Raw genomic sequence first — 9,455 nt, forward strand, 5'->3', positions numbered from 1 at the left:
AGTGTTCAGGTCTTTCGTTCATAGAGTTGCTATGAGTGGTCTACAACTCAACGGCACATAACAGCAACCACATAGAGAGCTCTGTTGGCCTAGTAGACAGAAAGTGATGCTACCAAGCCAAAGGTGGGTGATTTTAAGCTGTGGCCCTCAGGCCCACTTTTAATTGTTTTTGGTCAAACATTCTTCTAAGTGGCATAGCACTGGTCTGTACTTTGCTGTACAGAGATAACTCATGGTTGCTGTGATGCTAAACAGTGTGACACTGATGTGTCAAATGTGATAATGGTTAACCATGTTAGACAGTGTTTGGTGGAGCTCCCAATTAAAATAAGCTTGAAAGCAGGAATAGCATCCACTTCCGAAAGAGCTTGCCTCTGAAAACCCTATGAATTTGGAGAATACAAGTGTTCAGATCTTTCATTCGTAGGGTCTCTGAGTGTCTATGACTCGACAGCACTTAACAACAATATAAACACACGCATGTATGGATAACTTCTTTACACTCAGAAGTTCAGGTCCCTGCAATCCCCACAAACACTTTATTAGTGAGTTGTGGTCCAGCCCTGTGCACCTGCAGAGCTGAACAAGCCCAGTGTCCTAGATACTTTGTGCTTCCACCTGTCCACAGACAACACGAACAGCCCACTAATAGGGATTCTGGGGATCACAGGCAACATTTCAGCAAGTGGGCAGATTTGGAGATAGGAAATCCACAAGCAGTTAGATTCAGATGTGCACAGGTGCCAGCCAGGCATAGCTACAGAACAGGTGCACTCGTTAATAACCTGCGTTATGCAGATGATTCAACCTTGCTTGCTGAAAGTGAGGAGGATTTGAAGCACTTGTTACAGAAGAACAAGGAATTCAGCCTTCAGTATGGATTGTCTCTCAATATCAAGAAAACAAAGATTCTTATCACTGGACCAATAGGCAGTGTCATGTTGGATAGAGAGGAGACTGAAACTGTCAACAGCTTCATCTTGCTTGGATCCACAATTAACACCCTTGGTACGAGCATTCAGGAAATAAGGAGACACATTGCACGGGGAAAAGCCGCAGTTAGGGACTTTCCCAAATTATTGAGGAGTAATGATGTCAGTTTCAGGATTAAGGTGTGTCTGACTCAGGCCATAGTCTTTCTGATTACCAGCTATACATCTGAGACCTGGACAGTGAATAAGGATGACAGAAAAAGAATTGATGTCTTTGAGCTGTGGTGTTGGAGAAGAGCACTGAACATCCCATGGATGGCCAAGAGAACAGATAGACATGTCTTGGAGAGGGTGCAGCCAGAGTGCTCTTTGGAGGCAGGAATGATGAGGCTTCGCCTCACACATGGGACATGTTGCTAGGAGGGGCTGTTCCTTCAAGAAGGACATGATGCTGGGAAGGGTGGAGGGTGATGAAGGAGAGGAAGACCCTCAACCAGGTGGACTGACACAGTGACTGCTGTAGTGGGCTCTTGTGTGTCAGGAAGTGTGAGGATGGCGCAGGACAGGACAGGGTTCGGATCTTTTGTTCAGAGGGTCACTCAGAGTCGTGCTCGACTTGACAGCAACTAACTACAACAAAGCCAGCCATTCATGGCCCTGCTCCTCAGTGACCTTTCAACTTCTCAGACTCTGATGCCAGCAGTCTCCAAAGCCAGCAGCCTGCTAGCCTGCCTGCCAGCTGACTACTTAGACTTCCTGGCCTCCCCAGATGCCTCTCTCCTGAGGCTTGACCCACAGACCCGGGACTTGCCAGCCTCTGCAAGCCCACGACAATTTCCCTGAAATCTACCTTAATCTCTCTTCCCTGGAGAACCCAGCTTAAAAGAGCCTCAGTGGCTGTGCCCTTGCCCTGCCCTGCCGCTCTTGTTTTCAGCTGTCCTTTCTTTTCTGATGTCTGGACTTCAGTTTTGTTCTGACCCTGACCTTCCAGGCTTGTACAGTTGATTTTCCTCAGGCACCTTCCTGTGGCTGTTACTCTTCAGGCTGTAGACTTATCTGCTGGTTCTGCAAAAATGCACTAGATTTTTGATGCTGAAAGCAGTAGATGCCCAGCTACTTCCACATCCCTCCTGCAGAACATTCCGGAATCAGCAAGGTGTGCCCAGGCAATGTGAACAATGGTGACGGTGGCTCCCACACTCTGTGCCCACTGTTCTGGTCATTAACCCTTGTAGTGCCAGCGTTCTGAGCCACAACGTCGATCTGGTGCTGAGAGAGCAGTGCCCAGAGGCCACATGGTGGGGCAGAGCTGGAATCCACGGACGACAGTGGACTTGGTTTAATCTTACATAAAAGGTCTCTGGTGACAGAGTGGTTGAGCAGCTGCAACCCAAAAGGTGGTGGTTCAAACTCGCCAAGCACTGTGGAGGGAAGAAAAGGTCATTCACTGTCCTGAACAGCGCCACCCAGAATACTGGCGAGGTGGGAGTCCATGTCCTCATGGAAGCTGTGATTCAGAGTCAGTTTGATGCCAGCGGTTTGAAGTTCCCAACACCCAGCCACTGGACTGGTGACTCAGCGGTTGAGTGCTTGGCTGTTAACGTAAAAGCTGAGGGTTCGAATCCGTCAGCTGCTCCACAGGAAGAGGGGCGCAGTCAGCTTTTGTAAGAACTGGTGGCCTTGGGAAGCTGGTGGGGCAGTGGCACTGTGTCCACAGGACCAGAGGGACTGGATGGTGGTGGCCTTCCTGTCACCTGGCCTCTGTCTCCTGGTGTCTCGGCCACAGGAGAGTTAGGACTGGGGCTCTCCTCTCTGGGAAGGGCAGAAAACAAAACAGAAGCTCATTTCTCCAGTAAGGGTACCCCTGGGGTGATACAAGGACGTCAGCCACTCATTGGGGGTCACGATTTGTCCGCCTCGGCACACAGCTGGACAAACGGAGTCCCTGCAGGGCTGCTGTGTGGTGGGATGGTGGCAGTGTGCTCCCCCATTCCATGAGGACCCTTTCTCTTTCTGTTTCATTACTTGCTTTGTATGAAGCTTGGTGGGGCCCTCAGTCTACGTCTGATAGAAGCTGTCATTGCCCATTGTCACGTGACTCCAAGTCCACAGAGGGAAGCCATGACCAGGACTGCCCTCCGCAGGGCCTCAGCGTGGGATGGTCCTTCCCCTCTCAGCCGTGGCCAGGCACTTACCCCTCTGTGACCCCGGGGGTCTCCCTGACACAGCATCTGCTTTACGTCCTCTGTTGAGCCCAGGGCCACTGGTCAGCATAAAGGCCAGGCCGAGCGTCCCCTCCAGAGATGCCTGGCTGGGCACGGCCAGCCCCAGATGGCGAGGTTCTCCTGGGCAGTGGCTGGCAGGGGCTGTGGGGCGAGGTTGGCCACCTCCTTACATTTGCTTGATGACAGAACTTGAACCTCTGGAGCAGAGGCAAAGCACGTAATGAGTTGCATCTGGGCATCGCCAGGCTATTATTACAATCACTCCCTCCGAGACTGTAATCAGGCCATGGCTAGGCGCTGATGGGCTGAAGTTGTTTGGGGTTTGCCATTTGGCCGTGCCCCTCAACAGGCAGGGCTAGCACTCCCAGTGCCTTTCTGTGTTTTCCAATTATGTCGCCGCCGTGGGCACCCTCCCCTTCCAGAACAGAGGACTCGGGCTGGGATGCAGGACAGCCACTTGGGTGGGGAGAGATCACCCTTGTAACCCCCCCAAAACCAAAACCACAGCCCAGTGCCACCCAGGCAGTCACCATGGAGCCAGGGAGCAGCTAAGTCCCTGCACCCCAGAAACGTCTGTGAGACTAACACGGGAGGTGCCAGCCTCCCCGGCCATCTTCCCTGTCCCTAGAGAGGGTGGACTACACCCAGTATCCTGGAAAACAACAGGTGCCAGGCCAAGAAGCCAACGTCAGATACATCGTGGTGAACATTGGTATCTCGGGGCGGTGTTAACAGGAAGACCCTGTGTGTCCTAAATGTCACCCATTCCATCCTGGAACCCACTGCCCATGGCCTGCATGGGGTACATGGGGGAGACTGAACATCCTGCCCCTGATGAGGACAGGTGCAGCTGGCCACTAAATCCAGACAGATGACCCTGGCCTTGGAGGGTGGACTGGTTTACTCAACGAACAGCCTGGCCCTGGAGAACCCAGGTTTTTACCAGGAAGGGTGAGCAGGTTCCACTGTTGGTGTGAGGGCTGGGGGAGGGGTCAGGATACAAGACAAGGGGAGGGAACCTCGGGGGGGGGGGAGCAGAACAGTGGGCAGAGAGCCACCAAAGAGGGTAGGGGGGCATGAGAGGAGGGGGACCGTGAGGAAAAGGGACAGGAGAAGGGGGTCATTGGTGGAGGAACACTCGTAGGGGAGCCTGGGCATGGGGCGGGGGGGAGGGGCCGTGGAGGAGGACCAGTGCAGAAGGGGGTGGAGGGGGCCGTGGAGGAGGACCAGTGTGGAAGCGGGGTAGTGAGGACAGGCATTGGTGCCTTTTTTTTCTCCTTGACATGCAGTTGAGTTAGGTGAGGGCTGCAGGGTGCACATGGGGGGAAGTCCTTGTGGGACCTGGGGTGGGGACTGCAGCTTGATGGTGTCTCACCTTCTCCCCTCCTCTCTCTCCACCCAAGCTGACCCTACCCCAGCACCCTGGGTGGCTCTAAGGGTGAGGGGGTCCTGGGAGGTGAATCCTCCCTGCTGGCAGGGCCAAGCTAGCTCGCGGAGTCCTCGTGCACCACGGCCACCCAGACATGTGTGTCCCAGAGGGCCGTTTCTATGTGCTCTCCAGTTGGAAGACAGAAACTTGAGAGCTGGCTTCGTACCCCTGGGAACCAAGACCGTCCCAGTCCCGCAGAGCTGCCCCTAAGGGTGTGGAGCCCAGGAGAGGCAGTGGCAGCCTGCACACAGGTGGACGGCATCACGTGCCCATTCCCCGTGACCCCAGTATCTTCTCTGCAGTTCTGGTGGAAGGCTCCCACACCTCGGGGTCCACCAATGTTGCCTCGGCTGGTCCAGCGGTGGAACGTCCATCCTTGCACGTCCTCATCTCCTAGCTTGGTGCCCCCACCCCCACCTGTGGAGGGAGGAGACCGCCCTCCCGCACCCCCACCTGGAACAGAACGAGACGGTCCATCTTTCTCCGACCATGAAAAGATGCTGGTGGGTTTGAACTGCCAGCGGCTTGAAGCCTTTGAGTGAGCAGTGCACTTGCTTTGGGTTCCACTGATGAGGGGTCAGAGAACGGGTTCAATTACAACCAAGGGCACAAGCCCACGTCTGAGGCGTCCTGATTCAGTCTCGGACCCCCAAACTACAGTGAGTTTTGCAGTGAAGGGAGCTACCCGCAGGTGTTGGTTCTGGTGTTGCTGACACTGTGCTGCAGTCAGGCGTGTGCGACAGCATGGTGGGGGCATTTGGAACCACAAGAGTGACGATGGTGAGCCCGTGCACCTGGGACAGTGGGTCCAACAGGCCTGCTCAGGGCAGGGCTGCCATTAACTTTGTAAAAAAATACAAACAACAGCATGCAGGAGTAACAATTTTGAGAAATACTACATAACTTAGAAGAGGCTGGAGAGCATTATGCTGAGTGAACTAACACAGTCTCGTAAGGACAAATACTGCATAAGACCATTATTGTAAAAATAGAAGGGTAACTAGTAAAACATGCATGGGAACTCAAGGGGGGAGGGCTGAGGAGGGAGAGGGGCGAAACCACAGGGTTGCACAGTTTGGGGGGGAAAGAAATGGGAAGAAAAGGGTAATAATGGGCAAGATGCAATGGTGATGAATGAATCATAAAGCATAATGCATGAGAATGATTGTATGAAACACACTAAATCAAGAATAGTGTGAAACACAGTATTTCAACTAACTGAAGTTAAACAGATTGAAAATATTTGTAAAAACAACAACAAAAGAATAGTATGAAACACAGTGTTTACGAACTTTGTAAGCAAACCAAGACAAGACAGAAAAAGAGTCAAAGCCTATGAACAGCATCTTCAAGCCCAGTGAAGGAGGCTGCCCGTGTGTGACCCGAGAGAAGCCACTGCTGCTGGAGGAGACTTGGAGGCAGGGCTGTGGTGGCCGCAGCTTCCCCAGCCTGCCCTGGCCAGCTCCTGAGTGATCCTTACCCATGGATTCCTGCATCCCAGAGGCTGCAGGCTGGGCACACTTCAGAACCTTACCCTGGACCCTGCACGTCCCAGACACCTGGCCTCTGTGCCCTCCGGTTCTGAGCTGGGCTTGCTGCAGGGTGCAGCGGGGAGCAAGCTTCCCTCCCCTGTGCAGACCCTGGGTCCTGAGCCAGTGACCAGCAGGGTGGCCCCACAAAGCTCATCAATGCACACGCGAGGTCAGTGCAATGCACATGTGTCCACCCCCTAGGCATGGCGTAGAGGACCAGAGAAGGCGCACTGCTGCTGCAAGTATATATTCTGGAAGTTTCTTTGGGCCTCCTACTCTCTAATTAAGCACTTCCCTGATTGCTGCTCTGGGGCACCTCCAAGCAGTCTTGGGGGTCTATTCTGGGCAGATACCCTGAGAAGGTTCTGTGGAAACAGATGCCTGATTGAACTCCATCTAAACCTGAACCAGAACACTGGGGATGTTTAGAAAGGAGTGGGATGAAAGCTGTTTATACCAATCTGACTCTGTCTGTCTTTCCCCTGTGGTGAGGGGCCGGTGGACCCTTTCCCCTGTGGTGAGGTGCCCATGGTCCCTTCCCCTGTGGTGAGGGGCGAGTGGACCTGGGCTGGACCTGTGGCAGGGTTAGCTGTTGGTCTGGGGAAGGCTGCTGTGTGAACAAGGGCGCATCCAGGGTGGAGGCACTGCTCAGACCTTGGGGAAGACAGAGGGGCTCCCTCAATGACAGCTGCTGAGAAGAGACCCGCTTCCATCTGGGCCACATCTGCTAGGACAGGAGGGCCAGGAGGGAAGGCAGTTTAACGGGTGCAAAGAGCTTGGCCAAGCACTGCTTCCTCTCCACCTTCGTTCTTGTGATTTAGGGGAAAGGTCACAGAGCAGCTTCTTTCCCTGATCAACCAGCTTTGGGACCTGGGTACTCACCCCTCAGGGCACCCGTGCACTCTTTCTGACTCCTCACGGATCCCTGGTTTCTTTTCGCCCCTTTTCCTGCCCCTTTCGGCCTTCTGCACCTGGTGCTGGGCCCGAGCCCCGGGCCCTCTGGTCTCTGTGTGGTCACAGTCTCCTCAATGGGTGACCGTCCACTTTATGAACCCATCTTTTGTTTAGCTACAGGGTGGCCCCTGGAGGGTTCAGTTCCAGTTTGAGGAGTGTCGCAGGACCACAGTTTCAGGATCGCACCAGTCTGTCAGACACTTGGCTCTTTTTATGCTTATTATGTGTTCTACATGTCTCTGTCTAGGACCTTCTACTGTGACACCATTCCGAGTGGCCAGCAGGGACAGCGGGCACCCTGTTCTGGTCTCGGGGTGGTGGAGGCCATGGAATTACTTATTTCCTTGGGTTTTTGCTTCTCTTCATTCTTCCTTCTCCAGATGACGAGAGGCTGGGGGTTAAGTAGCAAGCACTGGCAGCCTGGTGGTAAGGAGTCATGCTACCATGCCAAAGGTATGTGGTTTGAATCTACCAGCTGCTGTGAGGGACACAGGTGGGCAGTCTCCTTCTGTGCCAATCACAGCCTCTGAAAACCTGCTGGGGAGTCGAGTCGGTCTGCCGTGACCGCCCAGCAGCAACCACCACAGTGGTTAAACATCGGGTGACCCATCACAAGTTCCCGAGCTCTCAGGAGGCCAGGGCTGGGTATAAAGTGTCAAATGAAGCAGTGGACTTACTGCTGTTTGGAATCCAATACCGGAGGTGAAATAGGCAAACAGATTTAAATTAGTATTAAATCCAACGCTTCATTTGTTCCAAGAGCCCCAAGCTTACAGGGCCCGACTTCCCACGAGGTTTCTTTGTGGAAGTGAACGGCCACGGCTTTCTCCGAGTGAGAGGCTGGATTTGAATCCCTGACCTTTCTGGACTGTCGACGCTGCTAGGTACCATCAAGTTGAGCACAACTCATAATGACTTTATGAACCCAGACCAGAATCCTGTCCTGTGCCATCCTCACCATCATCTCTGACACCCTTGAGCCGGTTCCCACAGAAACTGTATCAACCCACCTCATTGGAAGTCTTCCTTTCCTCCACTGACCCTCACCTTTCCAAGCATGATATCCCTGTCCAAGGAATAACTCTCCTAGAAACATACGCACAGTGAGAGACCATCGTTGTCTCCAAGGAACACTCTGCTTCACCCTCTCCAAGATCTAGCTCTTACTTTGGAAGTCCACCGGGTATACGGTTCTCTTCTTCAACACCACAACTCAAGGCGTCAGTCTTCTTCTGTAATCCTTATTCATTGTCCAGCTCTCCAAAGCATAGCAGGTAACGAAAAATACCATGGTCAGAACCAGGAGCACCTCAGTCTTCAAATTCTCATCACTGGTCTCCAGTATTTCTGAGAAGTCACCGACGATGGATACAGCCAAGGCAACACATAACTCTGATCTCCTGACTGCACGTACCAAGCCTATTGATCTAAGTAAGATGAAATCATCGACAGTTTCAATCCTTTCTTCGTCTACTATGATTTTGCCTAGTGTCCCAGTGGAAAGGACTTCCATTTTCTTGATGTTGAGATGTAACCCGTATTGAAAACGAAGATTTTTGATCCTCTGTAGCAAGCATTTCAGGTCCTCCTCACTTTTAGCAAGTGAAGTACTGTTGTCTGCATCATGCAGGTTGTTTTGAAGTTTATTACATTTGAAACAATATGGAAGAAATCTCAAAAGTTTACTCATGAAGTATAGTTTAACTCTCACAAATCTTTTTGAAATGCAATTCATAGATGCTGCAACCGTAAAAGTTCAAATTAAAAATTAAAATAGGAAGGCAGGAGTCAAGTAAGTCACATCCGAGTGTTTTGTCAAATATTTGTACAAATCAGTATACCTTTTCTATGATACCATAGGAAAAAAGTGGAAAAACTATAGCCAAATAAATGCAGAAAAATGCATTACTATTTGAGGCAGACCATGCAAAAATATAACTTACAATGATTAGTTTGCATTTGAGATGGCTAATAATGCTTCGAGTTGGAATAATAATAAAAGATAGTAAGTTAAATTTTGCAATATTTGCTCAGTCTTTTGTACTAAACACTAGTCCAAGATGTGAGACTGGAAAAAGCAGATAGCCTGATCCTTCCCTTTAAGCTTATCATTTTCTCACTCCGTCATACGAACGCAAACAAATCAATACAGCATAAGATTTGCCACATATTGAAAATGGAGTTGTTTTCATAGTTAAAAAAGGCATGTCTGGATCAAACTTGAAATACAATGTTGGGAATGACAGGATAATATCCATACGCACACAAGGAAGTCCAGTGACTACAACGGTCATTCAAATACATGCACCAACAACTAGAGTCAAAGAGGAGGAAATAGAAGGTTTCTACCAACTGTGTGTGTGTGTGTGTGTGTGTGTGTGTG

General features: G+C 51.4%; 1 pseudogene; it reads right to left on the reverse strand.

Moving 5' to 3' along the window:
- Positions 1-9,455, reverse strand: part of LOC102862046 — a 40,915-nt pseudogene that overhangs the window by 29,494 nt on the left and 1,966 nt on the right.

Source organism: Elephantulus edwardii, unplaced genomic scaffold (genome assembly GCF_000299155.1).
Source record: "Elephantulus edwardii isolate Elephantulus edwardi_28Jun2011 unplaced genomic scaffold, EleEdw1.0 scaffold00127, whole genome shotgun sequence".
In the NCBI taxonomy this organism is placed as follows: domain Eukaryota; kingdom Metazoa; phylum Chordata; class Mammalia; order Macroscelidea; family Macroscelididae; genus Elephantulus; species Elephantulus edwardii.